The 27,029-nt window shown below is 41.9% G+C and overlaps 1 protein-coding gene across 11 annotated transcripts in view; it reads right to left on the reverse strand.

The window, feature by feature from the left end:
• The window catches only part of SGCD (sarcoglycan delta), a 396,287-nt gene that overhangs the window by 200,184 nt on the left and 169,074 nt on the right, over nt 1-27,029 (reverse strand). For 2 of the 11 annotated variants that reach the window (XM_065691100.1, XM_065691105.1), the window contains one exon: nt 11,599-11,656. The exons of the other annotated variants lie outside the window; for them this stretch is intronic. The gene's annotated coding sequence lies outside the window, so the exon portion shown is untranslated. The remainder of the gene's footprint in view (nt 1-11,598; nt 11,657-27,029) is intronic. 11 annotated transcript variants of the gene reach the window in all.

A 27,029-nucleotide genomic window follows, 5' to 3' on the forward strand; every position in this document is an offset into this window, starting at 1 on the left:
AAGACCGAGGGACCCTCCAATCTCACTTTAGATGCATAATACTGTTGACACATGCACACACTCCACAGTGCTTTTGGGAACAAAGCAAGGCTTGAACGCTTGACCCTGGTGGACCTGCAGAAAGGTCTCCTCTGGCAGGGGAAGGCTTAGGATCTGCTGCCAGAGTTAGGGAGGAAACCATCACCACCTCCCTCGATCAAATCCAGCCCCGGGTATTGCAGAGAGCCTCCCCTGCCTGCACTCATGATGCGCCACCCCCCACCAATGTCTCCACTGGGATCCTGTCAAGAGGGGTACAACAAGCAGCCTAGCTGGGCACTTGGGACATCCCATGATCCAGACTGATCCCACATCCAGTGAAGAACCTGCACTGATTGTCTCATCCCAATGTGGGGCAGGAGAATCCCTGAAAGCCAGGTACAGCAGCGCAGCCCTGGCTGCTTCTAGCTATGTAAGACATATTCCAGCCCCTTTGTCTCTCTGGCTCTTCAGTGCTGAGGATGAGATCTGGGAGGTGGGATGCTGCATGATGAGAGGCAGGAACTTGAATTTTTTATTTTTTTCTTTAAAATAAGCTTATAGCTAGCAGTGAAGAGCATAAGAGGCTGACTGGGTGCCTAAATTAACAGCTGCTGAGAAAGGCAATAGAGTTCCAAGTCTGCAGGGTAAGATGGCAGCCTGTGAAGGCTCAAGCATTCCAGACCATACAAGACCTTCATTTAACAACAGCATTTTCACCACAGGTGCGTTTTCTGCAAAACTTTGAGCTTATGAAGCTTCTTTGTTTGCATCATACGCCTCCCTCTTCCACAACTCATCTCTGTCCTTTCTCTCATTCTCTTCCCCCACATCAGCCTCCAGGAAGCTTCAGTACATCCCTGTCTCTTGAAGGATGTCCTTCCCTCACCCCAAACCAGCAAAGTCCTCACTTGGCCCAAACCAACCCAATTCAGCTGATCATCACTTTCACAGGGAAAAAAACATGCAATGGCAAGGGTGAGATACTTCCAATCACCTTTCTTCTTTTCCTTTCCATCACATAGAATCTCTTTACATCATACCAGATAATATTGCCATTAAAGATCCAAATCCACTGTATTCCACTCTTTCCAGGTAAGGTTTGCTGTCTGCCTGAGCCTGCTGTTATGCTTTGGAGTTGCCCACATACACACTTCACCAGCATCACTGTGAGAAAGCTCTGGCTCCGTCACATACTGGATCTGATGCACTTTGATGGTGAACCTCACCTTGTCACTGAATTTTTTGTGTTGCTGAGATAAATGACTGTTTGAGCCCTGTACGTGCAGTCCTGCTGAATGCTGGCAAAGCAATCTGTGGGTCTACTGCCATGAAAGAGCCAGAAACACTTAGTGCTGTCCCACTGTATAATTTAATGCCCTTAATTCATTCCTTGTTGAAAGAAAAAAACCTCCCTATCGCCACCATAAAACACAGCTAAAAAGCATTTCCAACACATGGGATGACACTGCTGTGAAAATCCAAGGAAGAGGCACTGGCAGAGGCAAGGAAGTTTCTGAAGCTACGCGAGGCGGACTCCTCCCGACACCTCCATCCGCCTTGACGAACGCACCATACCCGAGCTCCCAAACATGAGCTGCCATATAAGGTGCTGATATCTCTGCAAAGGCAAGACAAGCTTTAATGCTGCAACTAAAAGGATGAGAGAGCACTGCTTAAATCTGGCAGGCTCCTAAAGGGAGAGAGAGCTTTTCATCGTAAACGTTTCTTAAGTTATTTGGGGAAAGAAATGCACATCACAAGAGAAGCTGCAGATAGAAGAGCCCCTAAATTAATGCTTTTCCTCCTAATCTGCTCTATGTGGTTTCTGAATGTGCTGTCTGTTGCAGTTTGCTCATGCAAATACATAATACACACACAAAAAAACCCAACAGAGAAATCACAAAGCAATGATTATTACTGAACTACTGTCTCTCTGCACAAGCTAGCTGTATCAGGAATTGCCAAACAACCCCCAGACAAACATGCTTTGAACTCATTAAACAACTATAATACAGTGTACATACAAATGTATTTATCGTTAACGGATCGCATCTTTCAGCAAAATCTGTAGGTGACACACACGGTACAGAGCCAGCCTCTCGGTGCCTGCAGGTTATATACATACCTATTGCCCCAGTGAGAAAGTTGGGGATTATTTGGTTGTAGCATTCCCGCAGGCAGAGGCGCAGCGCGGGAGTTGCTTTGCCTGCAGAATAACTACCACAGCAAAGTTCGCCAGAACCACCACCCAGCCCCAAGCTGCTCCCATCCCTTTGCAAATATGCCACAACTTCCCACTCCTGACTTTTCTCCCCCAAACAACAGTCCGAAAGCAAGAACCCTCTCTGCATTAGCACGAAAGAACAGCAGATCCCGGCTGCAGCACGAAGGAGCGACACGGCTCTTACCTCTCCCTCGGCGGGCAGATGAAAACCCAGAGGGGTGCTGGAGGCAGGGGGAAGGATGCAGCGCGGCTTTCAGAGCAGCACGAGGCCTGGCCTGTGCTCATGAGCTGCCCCTGTCAGATTTTCCAGCAGCAGAACTGCAGCCAAGTCCCTGCCCATGCCTGAAGAATTTCCTGAACAGCATTCCCGTTCTTTTTCTAACTGCTTTGAAACCACACTGTCTGTACTTCAATAAGGCTTTGTCAGGCCAAGTTACAGCTACTGGGCTAGCTCCAGATAGCAATTGAAAACACATGTGTTTTGCAGTAAAAGCCCCCCTCTCCTCGCACACATTCAGACACAGACACCCCCGCCTGCGCTCAGCCCCAGAGCCTGCATGTCTTGCCTTTGCAGCTATAAAGCTGGCCATTTTGGCTAAAAGGAATAAAAGACTTACGTTGGTGGGGATTTTCTTTGGGAAGAGGAAAAATGGGGGTGGAAGGGATCCCACTCCCACAGATAACACTTCACCCTGCCTCGTATGTTTTGCTAGCATCCGCGGGTCACATGCACCCAGGTGAACAGGCAGCTTTGCCAAACCCCAACAAGCAAGGAAGCACAGGAATGAAAATCTCAGTTCATCACTGCTCTCCTCTTACCTTTGCCTCTCTTCTAAAAATTGTGAGGAAAGAAAGCGTATTTTTAGCATCTCCAGACTCAGTTCAGCACATCAGAACTGTATCCTAATCTTGACATATACTCCTGTATCTGCTTATACTAAAAATAATACAACTATTTTTGAGTACTTTCATCCCTCTCTGGTTTCCAGCTGCCCTTACCCTTAAAAATATTTTAAGCACCTTGCATCTCCTTTTAAAGAGCATTAACACTGCTCTGGTGTTGGCTTAAGGAAAAGAAATAGAAGATATAATGTTCTACCTTTAATCAGAATGGGTCCCAGTTCTTAATATCTGTAATCATTTCCAGACAGCACCATGGGTCAAGGCAGTGAACGTGGGCTCTGCAGCAAGAGATGACCTGCGCCTGGCATTTGCCTGTGAAGCAGAGCCGGAGTAGATGTGGAAACGCACATGGATGTCCCCCTTATACCACCACGGCTAAGTCCCACCAAAGATGAAACACAGCAGCAGAGTTGTCAAGGTAACAATATAGAAAAGAGACAGTTTAAAGAGAGAGAGTTATATTTTTCCCCTCTTAATGTTCCTTTTCAAAACCTTGCACTCCACTTTTACTGGGTTATTCTGCTCTGTGATTTACACAGGTGTGGCAGACAGATGAAGTGTTTACAAGAGACAACTGCAGCTGGGGACTGGAAATAACTGAGCACCTTACATATGGTCTGATCTGGAGCTCACGGAAGGTAGTAAGATGCCTGTTTCCTTCCAATGGCTGTGAATTAGGTCCATAGCAAGGACTTGTTTATCTGTAGGAAGATGAGATCTGCCATTCACGCACCAGCAACAAGATCTTATAAAAGCCCACATAGGTTGCACTTATGGAAGGCTAGCAGTACTTCAACCTCTTTTGAGAGCTGCTCTGGTAACACTATGCATGGCTTTTGCCTGCACCCTGCTCTGCTACCAAAATGCCCTTTTCTCAACTCCTGCAAAGAGCCCCACATTGGTCAGCAATATGGCCCACAAGCCCTGGACCAGCACCCCAACTGTGCTAACTTCAGTGGAGATGTATGTAGGATATGATGCTTTTTTGCACAAGACAAGACAGAATGAAACCACCCAGTCATTCTGCCTCAGTTTTCAAGACTATAAGCCAAAAGGCACACACATGGCACGCACACAACCACTGGTGATAGCATTTGAGATTTATTTGCACAGCTTGTGAAGAGTCAGTTTGTGCCAGAACAGAAACCACAGACTTTCAGATCACAAATCAGGAGAGCTATCAATAGAGCTAAAAGAGAATCTCCTAAACTGGCTATAACAGCAGTGATAACTCTTTTTCGGTTAGCAACCAGTAACAGCTGAAACCAATGGCGCCCAAAACCTTTGGAGTCTCTTAATACGGATAAACTGAAACAGAAAAATATGAACCACACATTCACATAATTAGATTTTCGGTTGTACAAGAAAATCAGGCATCTGCAGAGCTGTTGGCAAGACGATAGTAGCCCTTGTCTTCTGTCTTAAATTTCCCCATGGTCTTTATTCAGCAAACCAGTTACGTATGGTGTCAGGCAGTAACTTCAGTGAATCAACGTGTGTTTCGAGTTAAGCACATGATTTACTGCTTTGTGGACCAGGACTTCTTACGGCAGCCTGGCTCCGGCAGAACCAAGTCAAATCATTTACCATATGGCAGTATAGAACTTTGAAATCATTCAGTTCTTTGCAGAAACATGGTGAGTCAGTGGGTTTCAAACTTTTCTCGATGTGTGTGGACCTCCAAATATTTCCTAAAGGTGGTGCATGCCCCTGTCATCATTTCATAGAGAGATATTTCTACATACTCTACACAAAACTCATTTCTGTCATTTCTCACAGCTTCCTTGGGAATAGTCCACAAGCCTCCCATATGTCTTTGGACCACAGGCTGGAAACTACTGCTGGAGATAACTTAATCCCCTATTAAAAATATAAATAATCTCTTCTGTTTATGTGCCATACTTCCTATCTTCGGAATATTTATGGGAGCTAGCAGCATGCTGGCAGGTAGAGACATGGGGAGGTGACAGCATTAATATTGCATTTTTTCCATTGGCATAATTAGTAGGCCAAGTCTATAAATATTTACATTAAATCTGTCAGGCATCACACCAACCACACTGATAACTTAAGGGTGTCTTGCTGTAAACTGCATTAATGCCTAAGTATTTTGTCACCAAGTAACGCATAAAAATGCTCCTTCAAACTAAGCCTCTTTGACTAGGCTGTTTTTCTCTCTCTCTCATTTGGGTATGGGGTTTAAAGATGCTTCAAGCGTCAGAACTGTGGCTCAGGGACTGTTCTGTTTTTCTGTTATTGAGCTATCATTTGTATCAGTGCCAGCACTACCAAAACCATATGAACCCCGCAAGTGTAAAACTTAAGTTGATGTCGACAAAACTGTCTGCATAACTGCTATTGTTCCTCAGTAGTGGTAGGGTTATGAGGATTTAAAAAACCTACTAGACCTCTTTGGGAAGATAAAAACAAATTAACCTCTCAAAGCTCCGATATCTTTGCAGCTGGAACATGTAGAGGCTTCCATTTTGTGCAGGAGATCCACTCCACCTGGATCCATGAATTTCTACACCAGGAAATACACGAGATCTATAAAAGGTAGGAAGGAAAGTTCCTTCTCTATCATTTATACCTATCCTGCATTTTGGCATCCAGCACTTTCTAGAAACAGCTGAAAATTATTTAGTATTTACTGTTAACTTGGCAATATTCATAACTAATTCCGTTTAACTGATAATATCTATTTGCATGCAAACTGAAATTTGGGAATTTCATGCCGTGCAGATTTCCAGGGACTCACTCAAACATACCAAAACCTTCCTAAGAAAATCAGGGCAAAACAAACATGCAGAAAGAATCAGAACAAATATGCGGAAAGAATCAGCATGTAAATGCAGGTGTGTGTGCATCTGGAGTGAAGGAAGAAGTAAAAATGAACGTTTTAATATCTGAATGAGATAATGAAGCAATCCCTTGTTTGAGCTTTCCCTCCAAATGACTTTCCTTTTAATCCATAAAATCTCTTGAAATATCACAATGGAATAAATACAAATGTTCAAATATTACTAAACTCTCAACTGAAAGACATCACCTGCCTAATTATTATTATTTTAAGTCACCCTCAGCCTTGGACTCTTGTAACAGATCTCTCATGTACACATGTATAAAGGGAGAAGCCAAGACTCATTTGAGCTCCATTTCTTTAAATGCAGAATTCTGGTAGCTGATGGATCAGAAAGTTAACTGTTTGGGGTCAGGAACAGCAAGCTGTGGGAAGGCAGCTTTTGGCATTCCTGATGGATTCACCCAGCCCTGAGCATCTAGAGAGGATGGAGGACAACGTAATGAGAAAGGGGGTGGAAGGTTCCAAGAATTTGTGTGGCAGTAGTTGTAGGAGACGAAGGCTTCACTGGAGGGAGAAAACCCACCCCTCTGTATGTGTGTGTGCAGGGAATGAAGGTCTGAGTTGATAGTAGGGAGCAAAATCTCATTTAAGTGCTGCAGCTGTGAATGAATGAAGGCACACAGGTCATCAGGTAATCACACGCAGGGCTGAGATGGGCTTGTTGGACAAGTGAAAAGGAAATGCAAGAAAATGAAAAAGCACTCGTGTGTGTGGTCAGCTGCAAAAACTGTGCCTGGAGACCAACCGACTGTGTGTGCAACTGTGTGCTGGAGGCAGCCAGACCTGCAGCACCTACATCCTCACCCACTGCTCTAGTTTCTTCAGAGGAGATAAATATGGCTACATTTGAGTAAGAAGCTATAAATAAAGGCCTGGCTATGAGATGCAAGATCTTCTAATTCTCATAAGCTGAAGAGGGGCAGAGCTAACACCGCTGTGGCCCTGCTGTCACAGACAGGATACAAGGATGCTCTGAATTTCACACGGATGAGAAACTCCAGTAACAGCAGAGGTGACCCTGAAGTGAAGACATGACACAGAGTTAGATCCAAGTACTAATTTTTGCCCCTTCTACTCACCTGGAGTTAGCAAACAACAACAGCGTAAATGAAACAAGGGAAACACAAGAAGTCCTGGTTTCATAGTCATTTTATAGGTGAGCTGGGGAATGGGAGGTCAGGGCAGCAGTCAGTGTCACTTGTACAAGGCTGAAAACACAGCATGAGTTCAGGTGAAGAACTGAGCTTTTATTACAGGTCAGAGTTGCAGAACTGCTCAGGGTCTGGAGTTCAGAAACATCCATGTCTGCCACTGCTGCTATAGGACAAGGATCAAAGTGGCAAACAGGCATCACCAAAGGCAGATATCTTCCAGTGGACAAGCTCAGGAGAGCTGTAGAAAAGGGAGGGTAGACGATGGAAACTGAAGTATCCAGTGTGCCAGAACAACATGCTTAACACTTCACAGGCTGATGTGTAACATCTACATTGAGAACAACCTACTCCTAATGACTATTTTCTCCTTAGGGTCCAAGACCTGCAGACTCCGTGAGGCCATTTGCAGACTGCAGTGCACCTAATCAGAAAGCTCTGTGCCGTGCTCCTTTTCCCACAAAAGCTGCAGCAGCGATTACCCATTGGCCAAAGAGCCACAGCCAGGACCTCATCCAGCTCTCCCTGTCACCCCAACCGCTGCTTTGTAATTATTCTGATTATTTCAGCCATTTCCAGGCTCTTCTCAGAAATAATTTAGGACCAGTAGAGCTTGTTAATAGGTAAAATGGAAAGTGTTCCTTTTCATTTCTCCGGCAACATTAATGTAATTATCCTGAATCATTCTCAAACTATGTGGGCTGTAATTTCAAGACAATATTACTATTACAGAACCCTGTTCTTCCAGCCAGCATGTGTCATACTCCCCATCCAGAAGTTATTTATCGATAATCGGAAAGGTCTTCATTTACAAACAATAGGCCCTCTTCATTTGCAGCATGACAAGGAAGCCAGATAGGTGTCACCATGTAAAGGTGTATCACTTCCCTGGCTTCTACCCCTCTGGTATAAGGAATGCATGACAGAGAACAACTGTGAAGATTAATTACATACAGATATAAGAGAAAATATTCAGTTGGCCAGGCCAGTAATTGTTCTTCTATTAAAGTCTTAATGGCATCCAAATTTATTACTCTCATTTGAGTGGCCTCACCCTTTGTTGCAGGTTCAAGGCACATAGCCGCTCTCAAAGCTTCAGTTAGAAATACACCCCAGTGCATACAAATCTCCACCTCAGTCTACAATAATCATCTTCAGAGGGGAAAGCTCCAGTTTCTCTGCCAGGTCTATTGTGGGAGGGATTTCTGGAGTACGAATATGCCATGCTGCTTACATTCATTGTGGTTGCTGGTCAAGCTGTTCAGCACTCTGTGCTTATCACTGTCTTTCCCTTTACACTCCCAGCTATTTTTACTCTGTCAAGAAAGAAGCTCTGCTTGTTCTTACACTAAGATATCCTATTATATCATGAAGTTTAACACCACCTGATGCATACAAATTTGGTTCTATGGAACAACTTTCATAGGCAGCATATCTGTATTTTTACAAAGCAATTAGGACTCTTTAAGAACAATAACAAGGCAAACTGTCAGCCCATGAGCAGCCCTGGTCATCACTATCTCTTTTAATGAGCTGTGGTATGTCATTCTGGACACTAAGACTTTTGCATGATCCTGTGAGCCTCCTGCAATGAGCAGCAGTCACCTTCCTACATAATATCTAATCCAAAAGAGAACTCTCGCCCTCCTTTCCCCATGACAACTGAGACACTCACCATCAAGCTAAAACTAGGTATAAAAATAGATATAGAACTATACATATCTAGATCACACTACATATAGGGAAGATTTTTTTTTTTTAATGATGAGGGTGGTGAAACACTCTTAATAGGTTTCCCAGAGAGGTTGTAGATGTCCCATCCCTGGAAACACTCAAGGTCGGGCTGAATGGGGCTATGAGCAACCTGGTCTAGTTGAAAATGTCATTGCAGGGGGTGCACTAGATGACCTTGAAAGACCCCTTCCAACCCAAACCATTCTGTGATTCTAAAACCTGATGTACCACATCCGCCCTAGAATAAGAAGGAAGGAGAGAGCAGTTCTGGTAATCAAAATGATGAGCAATCTTTAACTGAATTTTACAAATTCCTACTCACTGCTTATATTCTGCAAGAGGTGATAAGATACATTCTGATCACAAAGCACCTCGTGACTGCTACTTGGAAACGTAGCGGAGTAAAGAATGATTGTGCTTATATATAAATAAATGCACACATGCTCATATACTCACATATTTTGAGTTTCAACAGAGAATGAGGGGGAAGGTTTATAAAGCAAATTTATAGGAACATTAAGATACACTGTGATTGTGTAGAATGTGTGAGTGAGAGGGAAGGAAAAAAGATGTAATGGTCTGAGAAATAAATGCATGTTTGTATGTCAGTAATCACGCCTGACCATTGCCAGAGAACTCAATACAGTGGAGGCATATCTGTGAGGGTATTTACTCCAAAGACCATGAAAAGGCCCTTGTGCAAAATTCCAGACTCAGATTTATCTACAGAAATATACCCGAGGGCCTCTCAATCTCAGCATCTCTGCTACAATTATTGGCAGGATGTCACAAAGGGTAAAAAGCCATCTAATTGGGAAATGCCTTTATCACTGTAGCTATTGCCTCTCAATTTCTGAGAGAATTCTTTGTGCTTTCCCATACCTAACCAGTTTCTTGGAGCCTGTGATAGAAGATTTTTTTTTTCTCTGTGTTCAACAGAAGCTGTAAGGGCTGCAATGTCCAAGAAAGGTGATGAGACCATTTGCACTTGGTCTGCTATCCTCTTCCAAGTATTTATCTAGTTCAGCAGCTGGTAAGGCTTAGCCCTCAGTGCAGTGTCACAGGGCGGCTGCTGTTGCTGCTTCCAAATCTCTGTGTGAGACAGACTCCTGCTAAGGATGATTGCAAAAATGTTTAGTCCCATAAGAGTATAGAAGAGAGAAACAAATGCCCCATCCCTTCCTCTGCAGAGTGGGGAGTCAACACACAGCTTGGTTCTTGGCACTTTTCATCCTATAGCCTTATAATCATGGTCTTGGATTACATCTGAGCACAGAGACCCCAGCAGCCCAACCAGCACTGCGCTGCAGAAATCTTTACTGCAGAAGTAGAGGAATAGAATGAAGTTCCTCCTGTAGTATTTGCTTCTACATGGTAGAAAAATGAGTGGCTCATTGTGTGACTCCTCTAAGTGAGTAAACGTACCCTACAGTTTGGCAGCAACAGGCTGTTTTTTTCATTAGGACACAGGGAAAACCCTGCCACATTTGTATATATTGGAATGAAATTGCATCACTGCTGTGATTAATGTTTATGTTATTGCCCTAAATCCTCCATTCTTTCAGGCTAAAAATACCCTCCTGGATTTCCTGATATTTTTGAATAAGAAACAAAAAGGGAGTGAAGGCAAGAGAGAAAAGAAGAAAGAAATACTTTGTGTCTTGCATCCAGACTTACTTTTTGGGCAAAGTAGTTGTCAGGAAGGTAAGAGAGCTGATCCCTTCTAAAATGTGAGAGACTTTACCTGCCCATTTTTTCTCCCAAAATGATTACAAAGGTTTATGGGAATGCTTGTCAAAGATTAGCACGGTTTTCACGCTATCCCTCACTCAGAGATGTATTTACAATTATAGTTTCACTCTATGAAATCATTAACTGGTATTTAAAAAAAAATCATATTTGATTTTGTCTTTCCAAGTGCCTGTGTGGCTTTTTCTCATCGTTCAGACTTGCCCATTCTCAGTTTCTGTGGGTTAGAGGCATACTCAAGCTGGACTCAGCTCCCTCTCCACAATGGCAGGGAATATGCAAAGTGAAAAATGCAATCCATTCCCACAAAAACCTGTTCAAAAATGCAAAAATGACCTAATAAAAGGCTTAATGTTTTTGTAACCCCCTGCCTTACAGAAGATCAGCACATCAGAAATCAACACAGAGCATTTAATCTTAATTCTGTGTGAAAACATACATATATTTAAGTAGAGGTATATTTAAGTGACCTATAATGTATTGTTACAGTGTGGTTAGATGTGAATTCTGCAGCAACAGGTCCTATCTGAGAAAGCCAGAGTTTAAGTGTTTCTCAACATGCTGCTCAAGCCATCAAGCCAGTGAGCATCTGCCCCCCTGTATGAGGCAGCACTGTGCTGCATTAGCATTGAGCAAAGCCTCCTTCTTTCACCCCTTCAACTATTTATCATCATCTTAGAAAATCGGGAGCAACTCAGCACAGTGTTACAGAATTTTCCATCCCTACTGCCACACAGAGGTTAAACCAATTTCCCTGCAATACAACAGCAAAGCCAGTGCATTCCTTTTAACCTAAATCACCCAAGTAGTTAGGCTTTAAAGGAAAGCCGGTGGGGAATGCATATGTTTGCAGGGCATGTTGCTGGGAGCACAGTCTGGAACAGTCCCAGAGTTTTATAGGTTTATCATCCCAACACATAAACTTTCTCCCAGTAGGGCTCCTTTTCACTTACCTGTTTTTACTATTCTGCAGCTGGAACTCCACAGCAAATCTCTCAAAGGTTAACAGGCCTGTCCAGAAAGCACAAGAAACAGCCTGGCTACAGTCTATGGATTTTAATGCTCTACATTACAACAACGTGCTATTTTTATACCGGGTAGCAGCCTACAATCAGAACTATTGCAGTGACTGTGTAAGATATGACAGAGGCCAAGGAAAGGTGCAATAACAGCTGTAAAACAATCCACCTACAAATAATAACAGAAGACCACATAAGCATGGAATGGAAGAAAGGGGTCATAACAAACAAGGGAGACTCAGAGAAACTCCAGCAAGGGCACCTCCATTTGCTAGCCTTGGAAACCAAGGAAATGGTGTGGTGCTACAGCAGGTCAGCAAGCATTTCAGACAGATAGTGATCCCCATGTGAAATCATTCAATCTTTCTTTGATGGGTTTCAGAAAGCCCTGCTGCTGTCTTCCAAAGAGAAATGACACCCTTATGCTGGAAGTTACAGGTTGTTGCAGGCAAAAGGACAGAAGTACACACACATGCTTTCCTCATCTGCTGTACACTCAAGCTGGCCATGTATTTTGCAACAAGGAATGCTTGCAGGCACTGAAACACCTCTCAGACACATGCTTTCTAAAAGAACATGTTTTAGAAGCTATTTAAAATACGAAAGAAAAAAAGCTGGCTGCTAGAAGACATGTGTTGCATCCCTTCATTCGCTGCAATGCAGCGAGCAGCAAATCTTAAAGCACTGTTTATGTCTCATGTATCTCAGCAAAGGATTTCTAAGCACCTTATGAAGAGAGATTGTCACTGGGCCAAAATCTGGCACTGTCAATTCTTTGGTGGTGCAGTGAACCCTGAACTTGCTTCAGCACTGGGGAAAAGGCATTTGCCACACCAGTCTTACAAGAGGTTGAGTAATCCTTGACTCTTGCCAAGGAGCAGATGGCCACATCAGCCTGGGCAATGTCATCACAGTGCTGGGTGGAATCCAGGGCTGCTGAAGGTGTAACCAAAGGCTCCTGCACCACTGGATGCACCCAATAGCCTGCAACCCCTGCACAAGCAAAGCACTTGAGCACAAGTCATGTTTTAAGTACTTTCCATAACAGATGCGTACATGAATACATGAAATAACTCAAATTATATGCAGTTCTATCCACATATAACTGGAAGAAATGAAGAAAATATTTCAATAAAAACCTGCCTCAGACTTCTTTAAATGAGCACCAGAAGCCCATCAGCTTTACGCTTTCTCCATCTTTTTATCTGCTTTCAAAACTAAATCAGGTTGCCCATTTGATCTCCATCCAACCTATAGTAAGGGCCAAACTCTCTAGCTGGAAAAGAGAGCACAAGGTGTGAATAGTCAGTCCAGGCACAAAGGCTGGGACTGTGCTTGGAGAACAAGGGCTAGCAGGTCTGCACCATGATAATGCCTCCTTCACCAGGGCCCAGAGAGAGTTTAGCTCTGTCTATCCTAAATTATTTGCATTTCTATATAAAGACAAATCCAAGGATTCCTTAAATATAACATTTGTCACAATTATGTGCTGGCATTTCTTTATAATTATCTTAAGTACTTCACTCTCAGGAAAATGTGGTTGAAAATGCAAGAGAATTATGCTGATCACTTGCTCATAATTAGATAGATTCAATAAAACCTGGTGCTTAGCAAGCTTTGCATCTGTACACTCTATGCAAAACTAATCTCAAAGATATGTCTATCTTTTTTTCTTTAGCCTTCTGCTATCAAGCTGTGCTGGTTTTGGCTGGGATAGAGTTCATTTTCTTCACAGTAGCTACTATGGGGATATGTTTTAGATTTGTGCTGAAAACAGTCCTGATAATTCAGGGATGTTTTCTGCTAAGCAGTGCCTACACAGAGCCAAGGCCTTTTCTGCTCCTCATCACCCCACCAGTGAAGAGGCTGGGGGTGCTCAAGGAGTAGGGAGGGGACACAGCCAGGACAGTTGACCTCAACTGACCCAAGGGATATCCCATACCAGAGGGTGTCATGCTCAGCACATAAACCTGCGCGAAGATGGAAGAAGAGGGGATGTTTGGAGTAATGGTGTTTGTCTTCCTTAGTCACCATGATGGATCCCTGCCTTCCTAGAGAGGGGTGAACACCTGCCTGCAATGGTAAGTGGTGAATGAGTTCCTGGTTTTGCTTTGCTTGAGTGAGCAGCTTTTGCTTTACCTGTTAAACTGTCTTCATCTCAAACCACGTGTTTTCTCACTTTTACTCTTCTGATTCTCCCCCTCATCCTGCTGGGGTGCTGGGGGGAGTGAACAAACAGCTGGGTGATGTTTAGCTCCTGAATGGGGTTAAACCACAACACAAGCACATCTGATGTGGCAAGGATGGTCTACATAAACAGACACCTCTTGAGGATTATCTAAAATCATTATTTTGTTCACAAAACAGTTCCCCAGTGCTCCAGTTTTCCCTTCTGCTACTGTTATGCAAAGCTTGGAGTAAAATTAGGGGTTTTGGCTTGTTGTGAGAAGCAGCGAATTATGGAACTGGTGATTTTTGTCAGAAGACTGGTTATTTATGAAGAAAATAAGAAGTCTTGTTTCCATAGTGGGAAGAACATGGTGGGGAAAAGAAGCAGTAATCTTGTGGCCCACTGCTCCAAATGTCTTTCAACCGGCATTTAGCCAAAACGTTCGCTCAAAGTGTTAGCTGCTTCCTGAAGCTACAAGCAAGGATGAATACGCACATCTTAGCACAAAAGATGCCTTACCTAGGGAGCACTGATGAAGCTAAAGCTACTGGTAGAATCGCAAGCTCTACTCGCATGAAGAATTGCCTGTTTTCCTATGCGAAATGGCCCTTGTGTCATAGAAGTGCACAAAATTAGCTAAAAATGCTCATGAATACTAAAAAAGACAAAATATATTTATGGAACTCCTTTGTGCTGTCTCCAGTAAGCAGCCCAATATGTCTTCAACCTCATATATAAGCATCTCTATTTACTACTGTATCTGATCTTCTTTTCTCTGCATCAGAAGATTTTTCTTCTTCCTTCAGAGAACTGTCCCTATTTCTAAGCCTGAAGAATATGTAGTAAATATGGTACTGCATATAAACAATGTAGAATATAATAGAGCTTCTAAATTCAGTCAGCCAAAGATATCATTTTTCCCCCCTTTCTCAGTGACTGATGCCCTCTGGAAGAAATAATAATTATATAGCACAAAAATGAGGAAAGAGGCACGTTAAATGATAAAAGCATTTAGTCAAAACATACCTGAAACACTGAGGGGAAATATAAAAGTTTTAAAACTGCTAAGCCTGAATAACGCTGCATTATTAGTTGCAAAAGGGATGAAAAATAAAACCCCTCCAATAAGAAAAGGACTTAAGAAATTTGCTATACACTAATGCCATCTACCAGACATCAGTGGAAGTAGCAGAAAAAAAAGTCAAATGAAAGTGAATCTGACAAAAATAAAGTAGAAATTTGTGCATAGCCCTCAGTTTTGGGGTTTGTTTGGCTCTGGTTTCTGGGATTTAAGGTATTTTTATTGGATTTGGGGGGGTTTGGTTGTCTGGGTTTTGTTTTGGTTTCGTTTCTTTTTTTTAAGCAACTATCAAATTTCTTTCTTTTTGCATTTTTCCTCAAAGTAAGGATTTCAGGGTATCCATGAATACAAATATTTATCAATTCTTCTAATCAGCAAGATTGCAGATAAACCCTTTAATTCCCCTTCCAGTACAACTTTGAAGCACAACATACATTTACATGACCTTGAACTACTATTCTTCTCCTGCAAGCTGCCTCTTACGCAAAGAAAAAACCTTATTTTGTATCAAGCCCACATTGTCTCAGGGCCTCTTCAACCTGCCTTGAATATCTTGATCACTGAATCCAAGCTCAGTGAGCTCTGATAGCAGCTACACTGTCAACTGAATTGCTGTCATCTTATCTGTAAGTTTCTAAGGACTGCCCGATAATTGTAATGGGGTTGCTTCTTCTCTTTTTGTCCTAAGTGGCCCCAGATTTATATCCAGCTCCAAACCACACCTCAAAGACTTGTGCTAAGCCTGTGCATAACAAAGGCTGAAATACACATAAAATGTAGGTATAATTTTACAACGTAAGTCTATAAACAACACAGAACCCTAAAATTTGTGTAACTGAGACCAGGAACAGTGGCCATGACCCTGTCTTTAGCCTACATACTTGTTGAAACCCAAAGCTAGGAGGTTGCTGGTATTCTTCAACTTTCCTTTTGGATATCCACCAGAAATAAACAGCAGATGCCTGCTCAATCTCAAGACAGTGAGAAATAGATGCAGCTGCAAAATCTCCTACTGCTGTGCCACGGACATGGTCTCCATCGGCTGATACAGACACACACATGCACAGAAAGTGAGAGATGGGAAAACCAATATCTGAAACTAGCAGAGCATGATGTGGACCTGAACCTTTTTGAGAGACCAGAGAACACTTTCGTTTCAAAAGGAATACCATCTATCCGTGTGCCTGTTATTTCAGACACAACCTCATTTCTTCCAGCACACAAAGTCAGCCAAAACTAACAAAATATGTTAAGACTTCAGCCCCTAATATCTCCTTAGAAAAATATTCAAGAAACTCTGACAGTTAGAAGGAACCTAATATTCTGTATGTGTCCAGATCAATGACACCTCTATGCATTAACTTTACCTTTTTTTTCTTCCCCTCAAAAACCCCTCCATTGCTTTAAGAAGTATTTACACACACAAACCAACAAAGGCACTATCCAGAAATTCTGCCAGTATTTGTCTTTTTCTGATCTTCTACAAGGACAGAAACAACTATTTAGCCACCACACTCTGCCTCTACAATGGACAGGTTCCAGTGAAGAAGCTGTACTGAATAGCCACTGATTAAGAAATTGATGCAGTGCTAGGGGCTGCTGTTGATTCAAGCTGAGGGGAACTGAGCTGGAGTTACTTGGCACTGCACAAAGAGGAATTTCCATGTTGTCAAAAATCTTGCACTCTGTCTGATTCTGGCATTATTTCCTACTGGCTTGTTAAGAAAAAACGAGCTCTCATCACACTCCTCTGGTGCTTCCTTTGCTCCTTGGATGAACATTCTGCAAGCGCAAATAAAATGTTCAACAGCAGCAATCCATTCTCTGTCTCTTACAAAAAGGATTGCAGGGAGCCAGGCTTTTGTATCAGGAGCTGGAAGCAAGTGTGTTACAGCAAAGACTCCCTGCCAGGTCCAAGTTCCCCTCCTTCTTCTGTCCCTTGCTTTCTGTGAGATAATAGCCATAAGGCTCCACAGGTGCCATATTAGTATGGTACTGGTTCTCCATATTTTGTCTGATCTCTACTACTGTAAGTGTCTGCATGACTCCAGCAGGAGGTAGTCACTCATGGAATTCAGCCATGAAGATCCAAAACCATGTTCCTGAACTGCAGACAGAGGATGCACAGGCAGCCCCAAACTGGGCAGAGGATGAATACTGGGGAGGAATATCTCATCAATATTGCAATGTAAGTCTAGGGTTTAAACAGCCCATGTCAGAAGAGCTCAGACATGACACCACAAAACTTTTATTTCCTATGCTTTGTGCTTTTAATCTTCCAGTCCCTCTGAAGAGCAGTTATGCCTGAGATGGTAAACTTCCCCCCCAAATTCCAAACACACAGTGCAACCATGCTTAAGCCTGCTGGTTCTTTCTCCCTTACAGACCAACACTCACTGCCTCTGTTTTGCCTGTCTTTTCTTCCCCAGGATGCTGGCTGCATATGGGTTAACGAGACAATTATTTGGAGGAAAGACATTTCCAATAAATCAGCAGATAGCAAAAGGGAAAAAGCACTGGAGTAATTTTTTCTGCTCACAATTTCATTATGCTCTTGGCTGTGAGCCATTATAAGGTAAATCACCCAAGTCATGTTGCACAGACATTTCTGAAAGGACAGTTATTTAAATCACTTTGTAAGCTACACTCCTTGTTTTGAATGGAGAATCCTGCTTATTTTGTATGTATGGCACTTTATGCCCATTTAAAAGTTTTGAAAAGAGAGCTGCAGCAAAGCTAGAGCTGTAATTTGGCTGCAAACTGCACATCGGGCACTGGCATGTGTTGTCCCCACAGCTCACATTCTCCTTTCACTCCTGCTCAAGACCCAATCCCAGCAAATGGACATACATCCGCTCTTCTGTTCCATGAGGGCAATAAACCTTAGAGTAATGCTGACCAAAGAAGGGATAATTACTTGTATTACCTTGACCTGCGCAAGTCTGCCGAGCTGGTGACGTTCACTAACCCTTTCCCTAAGTTTTCACATCCACCAGTTGCTGGCTCATGGCTCCTCAGCAAATACAGAAAACAACAGAAATGTCCTGCTTAGACCACTGGGAAGACTCCCAGAAACTCCCAGAGAAAGGAAATAGCGTCTGCTGACAAAAAGATCGCAGTTTTGACAGGCTTTTGATTTTCTTTCTCACTCCCAACACCAGTGGGATCAAGAGCAAGAGACAGCTCTGCAGAATGTCATGGACAAAGAATATGCAGGGCAAAAACCAGGCAAATACCATGGTGCTGCATGTGGCCTTGAAAGCACCAGCTTGTCCATGCACAAACTGTATTCTACCCATTTTTAATGACTTCTAACTTCATAATGCCATTAATGTTCAATAGTTTTCTTTTTACAGCTTGCAGCTTTCAACTTAATGTGCTCGCTGTTACTTTTTCTTCTCCCCCAGAAGTCACTGAAAGTGCCTTTACCTTCATGATCTGGAATCTCACAGCATTTACTGAAATACCGAGCATCGGTTGTAAAAACCACTCATAAAAGTCATATGCACTATTAGAATCTCAAGTTAACACAATAAAGGCATCCTCACATGCATTCCAGCAGACAGGAATCCCAATTAATGCCTCACACAGAAACACAAGCTCTTCATGTTTAACCCTCAGATTTGGAGTGGGAGCCCAGCATTGGCTGAAAGTACCTACGGCACAGTTCAGACATTTAATTTCTGACTCTTCAAAATAGGCTGAAGGCTGCTTTTGCCCTCCATCTATCCACCAAGCTCTCACTTGGGCTAGATTCAGCATGGCAAGCAGCTACTGCAGGAGACAGAGATTCCTCACCAGTTTCTAAATTAGATGACAGACATACCCATCTGCTTTTCAACGCACGTTCCACTGTCAATCAAAATTAAAGGGTATAATTAAGTAGGCAACAGCTAAGCAATGTCTGTCTTCTACCAAGAACCCAATGAACAGATTAATTTGCCAGTGAAATAGAGTAAGATGAGCTCCTCTAAAAAACCCCAGACTCTGGCAGAATCAAGGTACCATCATATTTTTTCTATCTAGCAGCAGGTTAAACATTGTCTTTTACTGTAACAAGAAGTTTCAGAAGTTGCCAAGAACTCAAAGCTTTCTGTATTACACAATATTAATATCCATGATCTCAGTTCAACCTGCAAATTCAGCTCATGAAGGTGTCATTCAGCCTCATGACCAGGATCAATGTCTGCTACCGGGTAAGTTCCAGTTCGGTGTCCCATGGGAGTGGCATTTGCTACCCTGCACTGGGAACCCACCAGCACTCATACAGGCAGGGAGGAGTGCTGTGCCCCACTGCCCACCATCTGCTCCTGGTGCCAAGAAACAGAACTGCCCCGAGGAAATACCCAAGCAAGATTCAATCAACTCCAGCTCCTCTCTCAGTCCTTTCCTGTCCCTCCAGCACATTCTCAGTATGCACCTTCACACAGACCTGCAGAAGCATCTTGGCGACCACAGATCTCACCAAGGAACCCACTGCGCTCGCTGCCTTACGGCTGTTAAAAATGGCACCAAGTATCTGCACGATGAAATGACACACAAACCATTGCAGGAATGACAGAATCTGCCCCAAGCTGTTGTGGGCTCCTGAGACCTTCTAAATACCTTGCTCTACCTGACATTTCTTTGTGCAGTACCTGGTATCTTCACTTTGCATCACTGAACTTTAATTAGTTTAACAACTTGCAGAGGACTTTTAAAATAATACTTTATTTAATCGACAGGTTTTTCATTGTAATGTTCAGTTGCAGCATGAGATCATGTAATGATAATGAGAAGTATTGGAGCAGCTGAAAACTTAATTAAAACATGTAAAAATTAATTATACTGCTCATCATCGATTTTGTCTGAAAAAGCTGATATTGCAAATAGGAAATCAAAAGCAAGGAGGTCACATAGAGAATCACTGATATGAAAGTCATGTATCAGAGGAAAAAAACATGTTCACGCTGAGAGGAACCATTCACTGCAGGTCCACAGTCTAGTGCTGAGCTGAATTCCATCCCACATTGTAATATTGCCAATCAAGCACCAGTAAGGAGGCTGATTAAGGTGAAGCCAGAACAGAGTACATATAATGCAACTATTATGTAGACAATTGTGAGATTAGAATCACATGATTAATAAAGTCAGCCTTTTCAGGATCTTTTTCTACCTCTGTAAAAAAAGGAAAGGAGATTGGTAGTATAACCATGAAATGTCACTCCTCAGGCTCTCTAGAAATGTCTGAGATAGGAGCCTGGGTTAGGACTACACTTCTTGATGCTGCAAACAGGGATTATAACACCTTTTCATAGCAATAACTAAATAGGAGCGTGCTCATGCCTGCATTCAGCCTCCTGTATTAGGCTGCCAAGGGGAGCAGCTGGATGTTCTAACCCTTTCTGCTTTATCCTGGGAAAAATCCCGTACTATGCAATAACTTAAATAATAGCTCTCTCTTCCTCCTGTCAGCTCCTGAGCTTGTTTATAAAGCACAATTATATCCTATTTCAACTTGGAAACAGTTAATGCATCCTTTCAATAGAAGACCACAGAAAAGCCAACCTGGTAGTGGCATGAACTGTACCAAAGCTCTACCATAGATTCCTTTGGGCAAGTCACTAAACTTCTTCAAGCCTTAAGTATGGAATGAAGAAAATGCTGTTTTACCAAACTCGGCAAAGAGATTATCCAATACTACCTAATGTTTATAAATCATTTTCATATTCTCAAGTAAAGACCACAGAAATGTAAGGACGTACAGACCCACATAAGGGTTAACAGCAAAATCTTTTTCCCAATGACAGCTCTCAAATGACCTTGTAATGTTAGGATTTATTTTCAGCACAAAGGAAGCTCTGTCAGTCTAGGAGCCATGCTTTGCTCTAACTGCGGATGACTTGCTATCAACAGGAAAACAAGTTTAGTCACTGATCCAAACGTCAAAAGCTGCCAAATCAGCACTTTGATGAAATGTCAGGGTTATTAACGTGGTTTCAGTTCTGCACTGATCTAACACTGCACAGCCAAAATGGAATCTGGTCACACTGTTTTTTCCCCCCCCATAAAATACCAAGTAACCAGCAACATATATATTATGTACACCTCTTCCCTTTCTGTGAAGTGAAGCTGAACAAGCTAAACTCCCTCCCTTTCCCCCCCCAAACCCATAAATATTTCCACTTCTGTGTTTTAAAGGAGTCTGATCTCCACATGCTGCAACTTCAGGAGTACAAATATCCCATTTAATGAGACCACTGAAACATTCAGGGAGGTTTTTTTCCGCTCCTGCCACTATACCTTGCAGAGGAAGATACCCTACAAAAGGAGTCTTCCAGTCATAAGTTTGCTCACAGGCATCAAACCACAATCTTCTACACGACTGAATGTTGAAAGGACAGCAAGCACAAAGCAGGCACATTCAGAAAAGATGACTGGATACTTTAAGACTCTTTTCTTAGCCATTCTTTTCTTAGAAACAACCACAACAACTGAGAGCTGTTATTGAAATTAATGAAGCTGATCACAAAGGGATGTCTCTTCTGGTTAAAGTAGCCAGATGCTTCCAAAGAAAATATTCAAAGTGTCCGTATGCTGCTGTCAGTAAAACTCTGGGGGAAAAGGACAGCAATCAAAACCTTGTCATTGCAAGAAAACTGCTGAAGAACTTCAGGATTGGGAGAAACTGTAGATGCTGAATATGTTGGCACCTATACACTAAGGAAGTCATATCGCGGTACTTGAAAACCCAAGTAACGTTCCATTGCCAGCACTGCAATGATTAATTTTATAATTCAACCTGGACAGCACTTCCACAGGAGGGAATACAGAAGTATCTCCTGCCAGGATAGCAGTGCCAGGTCTTTTATAAATACTACAACAGTTACCTAAGCAGGCGGCCCATTAAACCCAAGTAACTGATCTACGTTAAGGTAGACCTGGAAGCTCAATAGCACAGCACATCATTACAGCAGTCAACACAAGAAAGTCCTTGTAGTTTCCCCTGCAGCAAGCAGATGAAAGGAAACTGAAGAGTTCTGCTATCTTTTCAACTGTACACATACTTCACTTGAAGTCTTCAGAGGAACAGCAAATACTAATAACCTCTGAAACAGGCTCCTCCAAGACCCACCCACCTGCTTTTCTGAAACAGAAGAGCATTATAATATTCTCTTTTTCTTTACTGGAAACAGTTCAAGGTGGATTAAATATAAAATAAAATAAAATAAAATAAAATAAAATAAAATAAAATAAAATAAAATAAAATAAAATAAAATAAAATAAAATAAAATAAAATAAAATAAAATAAAATAAAATAAAATAAAATAAAATAGTAAAGAGATCCTGGGCAGGTTCACATGGTGCCATTAAATGGCCCATTTCCTGATGTAATGCAGTTTTAATGGCTGATTTTCATCATGGCCAACAACAGCATACTTCTCCTGGAGGCACTGCCATGATGACCATGACAGTGGTGGCTGCAATGTAGGTCACTGATTCATCATCACAGGTAGATTGAGCAGTTGTAACTGAAATCACTACTGCCTCAAACCTACCAACCAGAGGGGACAACATCCTATCAGGGACATCTCAGTGGATGGGGTCAGCAGTGCTCACACCCAGACTCCTCCATGCTGAGGGAATTGCTCCCAGTTACAGCATTTTCCCCCAGTCACACATGGACATGGCTCTCTGGTTCTCCTCTATCACTGCACTTTCTCCAGTAAACCACAGGCTAATAAGGTTGGTTAAAATATTTTAGCTTAAGCATCCAAGCTTCAAATTTTGAGTACTGGCTTCCAATGAACAAGTGAAGTTACTCCCTAACTATGCATTAGGACTTAGAAAAGATAAAAGGGATGTCTGAATCATTGTAAGCACAGAAGAAAGCTCTATCAGCTGCAATCACTGAATGAATTATTTATTAAATTTGCACAGGGAAGTCAGAGGAAATATAGCTATTAAAGCAGGAGCCCACAAACTGTACTTTGCCTGTAAGATCTTCCAGTCAGTCATCTTCCCACAGCCACGGGAAATCAAGAAGTTTCCACCAAAACAGTAGAAAGGCAAATACTGACACTTTTGCTCCTTCAGTATCATGCCTCTACAAAGTATATTTCTTTTCTTATGTTAAGCATCTCTGTTCTTAGGGCTTTTTTTCCGCTCATTTGGAAACTTCATCGGTGACTATACGTATAACACTTTCACAGATGTTTATACGCATTGTTTCAAAATCCTGCAAACAGTGCAGCAAGCTACCCGGCGCAGATGCTGCTTGCCAGGCAGAAGGAGAAAGGTTAGAGATACTTCCCCCTGCCAAATTGCATGTCACCAAATACATACTATAGTCTTGCCTGAGATAGCTAGCTGAAAATCAGCTCCAAATGTGCTAAAGTGAACCTAGGAACTGCAATATGAAGAAGCCTTAATGTCTTCATTCCTAAGACCCTGCAGGCCACCTACAACACGAGTAGAGAAAGATGCTAAAGACAATTTTGACACTCAACAGCAGCTATAAACAAGTTTGGGAGCTTTATTGATTTGACTTTTGGGGTTTTTCTTCCCCACTCCAATTTTAAGCAGTAAACCAGTAACAACAGTGAGCTCAGACCTAACTCACCAGTGTTCTTGCCAGCCGATCCCAGGGCAGAAGCCAGGAGGAGCTCAGGTGGATTAAATCACCCTCCAGATAGTCCTGGTCTCCTTGCTCCTTACAGGGGATTTTTGCCTCTCTCTGCTCCCACCTAAACTCTCCAGCAAGATATATAACATTAGATGAAATGTCATCAAGCCTTTATTTTCCAGTTTCCACCTCCATAAAATAGGTATAATAATACTTACTTACTTTCAAAGAGAATTGTAAGACTTAATTAGATAATTAACATGAAAGTGCTTTAAAAAGGCTATGTACACACAAAGCACTACTGTATTATTAGTGTAGGCAGGCATGGGGAGCTCGTAGAGATTTTCTAGCAGGTTATTTGTTATTCTGGAAGAAGTCTTTAGCTGCATACAGCAGTAGTGTAATTATTATCATCATCAGATTCACTTCCTAGGCTATTTATGAAACACTGGATTAAAAAAAAAAAAGCATCAAGTTAAGTAGCACTGAGCTGAGTTTCTGTTTTGTGGCACATACTGATTAGGAATGCTGTTTAAAATGCTGCTTTGCTGTAGTGAAAATGCTGGTGCCAGAAATTTAGTTATACGTTCGTTACTAGAATCATCATTATTGAGATGTAAGTGGTAGGTATCAGCGATTTCCCTGCCTTTTTGTTTTTATTTGTATTGCTTTGCAGTAAGATTTTTTTCTGGAGTCTACTGGGATATTACAAGAACATGGGGAAACTGATGAACTTGAACTGCACTGTTGCACATCTGATCTTGACTATACCACACATCCAGGAATTTTTCTCTTCTGTGCATTGCATAAATACAGTAGACACAGAATAAATAACTGAATTATGACCATGAGCAGGGAAAGCAGGGATTTCCATCAGGCAATAACTATGCTACTCTATTATTCCATTAAAAGATACAGATTACAAGTACTCCAGCTCAATGGCAGTACTTGGTATGGTAATAAGCTGGCTAATTTACTCACTTAAGTCATTTAAATACATGAGGCCCATAAAACTTCCTCAAGAGCCATGTGAGGAGCATTTCACCCTACAACCTATTTCTCTGGTTCTTTTTCAACCACACGTCATAGTAAACTACAGCGTGATCAAGTTCACACGAGCTTCATACATCTACCTTCAGCATATTTCTCTTGACTGACTCCCATAAGGAATAAAATCAGATATAGTCTTATTGGAGAGATGTCTGTACAGCTCAAGACCCTGAACATTGCTTATGCATATGTTTCTTCACAAATTCAAGTACTGCCAGACTGTTGGACCCAGCAAGGCTGCTCCTCACTCTCTTAGGATCAAGCAAAACCAAGATTGTTTTTTCATTTAAAAAAAAATCTCTAGAGATTATTTTGTACTGTCTGTGCTGCTATGGCATAAGGAATGAAGAGGTCAGTTCTCTCCATCAGCACACAGAGGCTTTCACATTTACTTCCAAGCAAGAACAAGAATTAGCTGAACAAATTCTTTTCAGAGTAAGGGAATAATAAAATTGACAGGAATTGCATTCACCATGTTACAGCTTCTAACAGGCCGTATCAGTACTTTTTATTTTGAAGAAATCAATACAGAAACATATTCCCCAATGAGAAAATATTTACAAATCTCATTTTTCAATGATAAATTTATTTTTAAAATCTGTTAATTTGGATCCGTCTCCATGATTCTGGTTCAAAACTAAGCAGAAAAATGTGTTTCCATGCAACTCTAATTGAATAGAAAACCCTCCATAAAAGAGCAGGAAAGAAATCTAAACAACATCAAATATTTATATCATGGGAAAACATCAAGAGATCTTTTTTGCAGCTTGTACTGTATACATTTTACACGTAAATTAAGCTGAGTGGGTCCTCTTCATAGCTTCAAGCTGCTACTAATGTTTCATAGATTTTTCAGGCAGACAAATATAGGTGAAAAGAATTTTACAACCTTCATACTGAAGATTTATGATTATATGTGAACTAGAAGTCTAATGCACTGACATGCGACCTTGGCTCACTCTCATTATAGAGCCATTTGTACCCCTCATTTAATTGCTGTTGTTTGAATGTAAATCATCCTCTGCTTTCCTGCAGCTCTGCCACATTTGATGTTAAGAGTTGAACATAGCAGATCTGTTGGAGTTTGCACAGCTTGCACTAAACCCAGTGTTAGCTTACACTAAAACGTTGCAGCTTTAGAAGAAAGTTCAAAAATCCCTGTTCCATTCTCTTTCCCAATGCAAATTGGCACTGCTTCTTCCCACTCTGGCGCCACTTATAGAAATAATCTGTTTGCTATTTTTAAATGCTTAGACACGCTGCTTTGATTCAGCCCTTGTGCTGTTCCTGCTCTAACAACACACTAACACCGGTACATGACATGGGGTGAATTGCAGTACCTCCAGCAGCCAGCAAATCTCATGTCAGCAATTCACTGAGATTTCCAAACAGTATTACGATAAATTAATGGTTGTGATGGAAATTGGCCAATGCAATTAGAACACGGTACTTACACTATGACATTTTCTATTAGCAAGCAATGTATGCCAATACCGCTAGGTATTGTGCATACAAGGAGAGACAATTAATGCAATGGACTGCCACTTACTGAAAACAATGGACTTCAGTATGAGCAGATGGCAAAATCTTGCATTTTCCCTACCTGCTTTCAGCCTCAAATCTCCGGCTGACTACAGAACCAAACTGTCAGCTTAAAATATATAACCAGCAGCTATTGTAATTAGCAAAGCCATCATCCCAGTGGGTATTTTTCAAGCTCATGAACTACTGAGAAGTTCAAATGGTTTTCAAAGGGAGTTAAATACATTTTTAGAGGGCAGGTCCATGGTGGTCTTAATGCAATTGCTGGCTCAGAAAGTCTTTGTGAACTACAAACTGTCAGAAAGTAAGAGCATATGGCCTGGGATGGATGACTTCATCCATCCTGCTCACTGCTTGCATGTCAGCATCCACTACCAGTGACAGATGAAGAAGAAATGTTTTGTACTTTATCCAGACTGGAAGAATGATTCTCACGCACTTCAAAACCTAGGACCATCCAGTAACAACCCCTTTGTGAGCAAAGCAAGTTAGTGGGTGCTCCATAGATCCAAACAGCAGCCAAGGTGGGGACCAATACTGCATGGCCAACCTGGCACATCTACATCAAGTGTCTGAGAAGACATCTGCCTATGAGACATTTTGCACCATCCTGATGGGAGAAGAGGGAGAAGACCCTTTAACCCAGACCTATAAATCCGCATCTGCTTTATGAGATGCATGCTTAAGGCTCATTAATGTGCCTAATGGCAAAGTTGTACTTACGTGCCTTACTGAATTTTCATGGATTTATTGAAGCAAATCAGTAATTTATAGAACTGAAGCCTAAAAAGGAGAGTTTCTCTTGTTTAACCTAAAGGTTTGGCTAGCAGCTGCAGAAGCCTTATCATCTTTTATAGCTCAGCCACCCGGGAATGAAAAAGACACATTTTCATTGTGTTACACCTGATAGGTGCATA

The sequence above is a fragment of the Lathamus discolor genome, chromosome 10, assembly GCF_037157495.1.
Source record: "Lathamus discolor isolate bLatDis1 chromosome 10, bLatDis1.hap1, whole genome shotgun sequence".
In the NCBI taxonomy this organism is placed as follows: domain Eukaryota; kingdom Metazoa; phylum Chordata; class Aves; order Psittaciformes; family Psittacidae; genus Lathamus; species Lathamus discolor.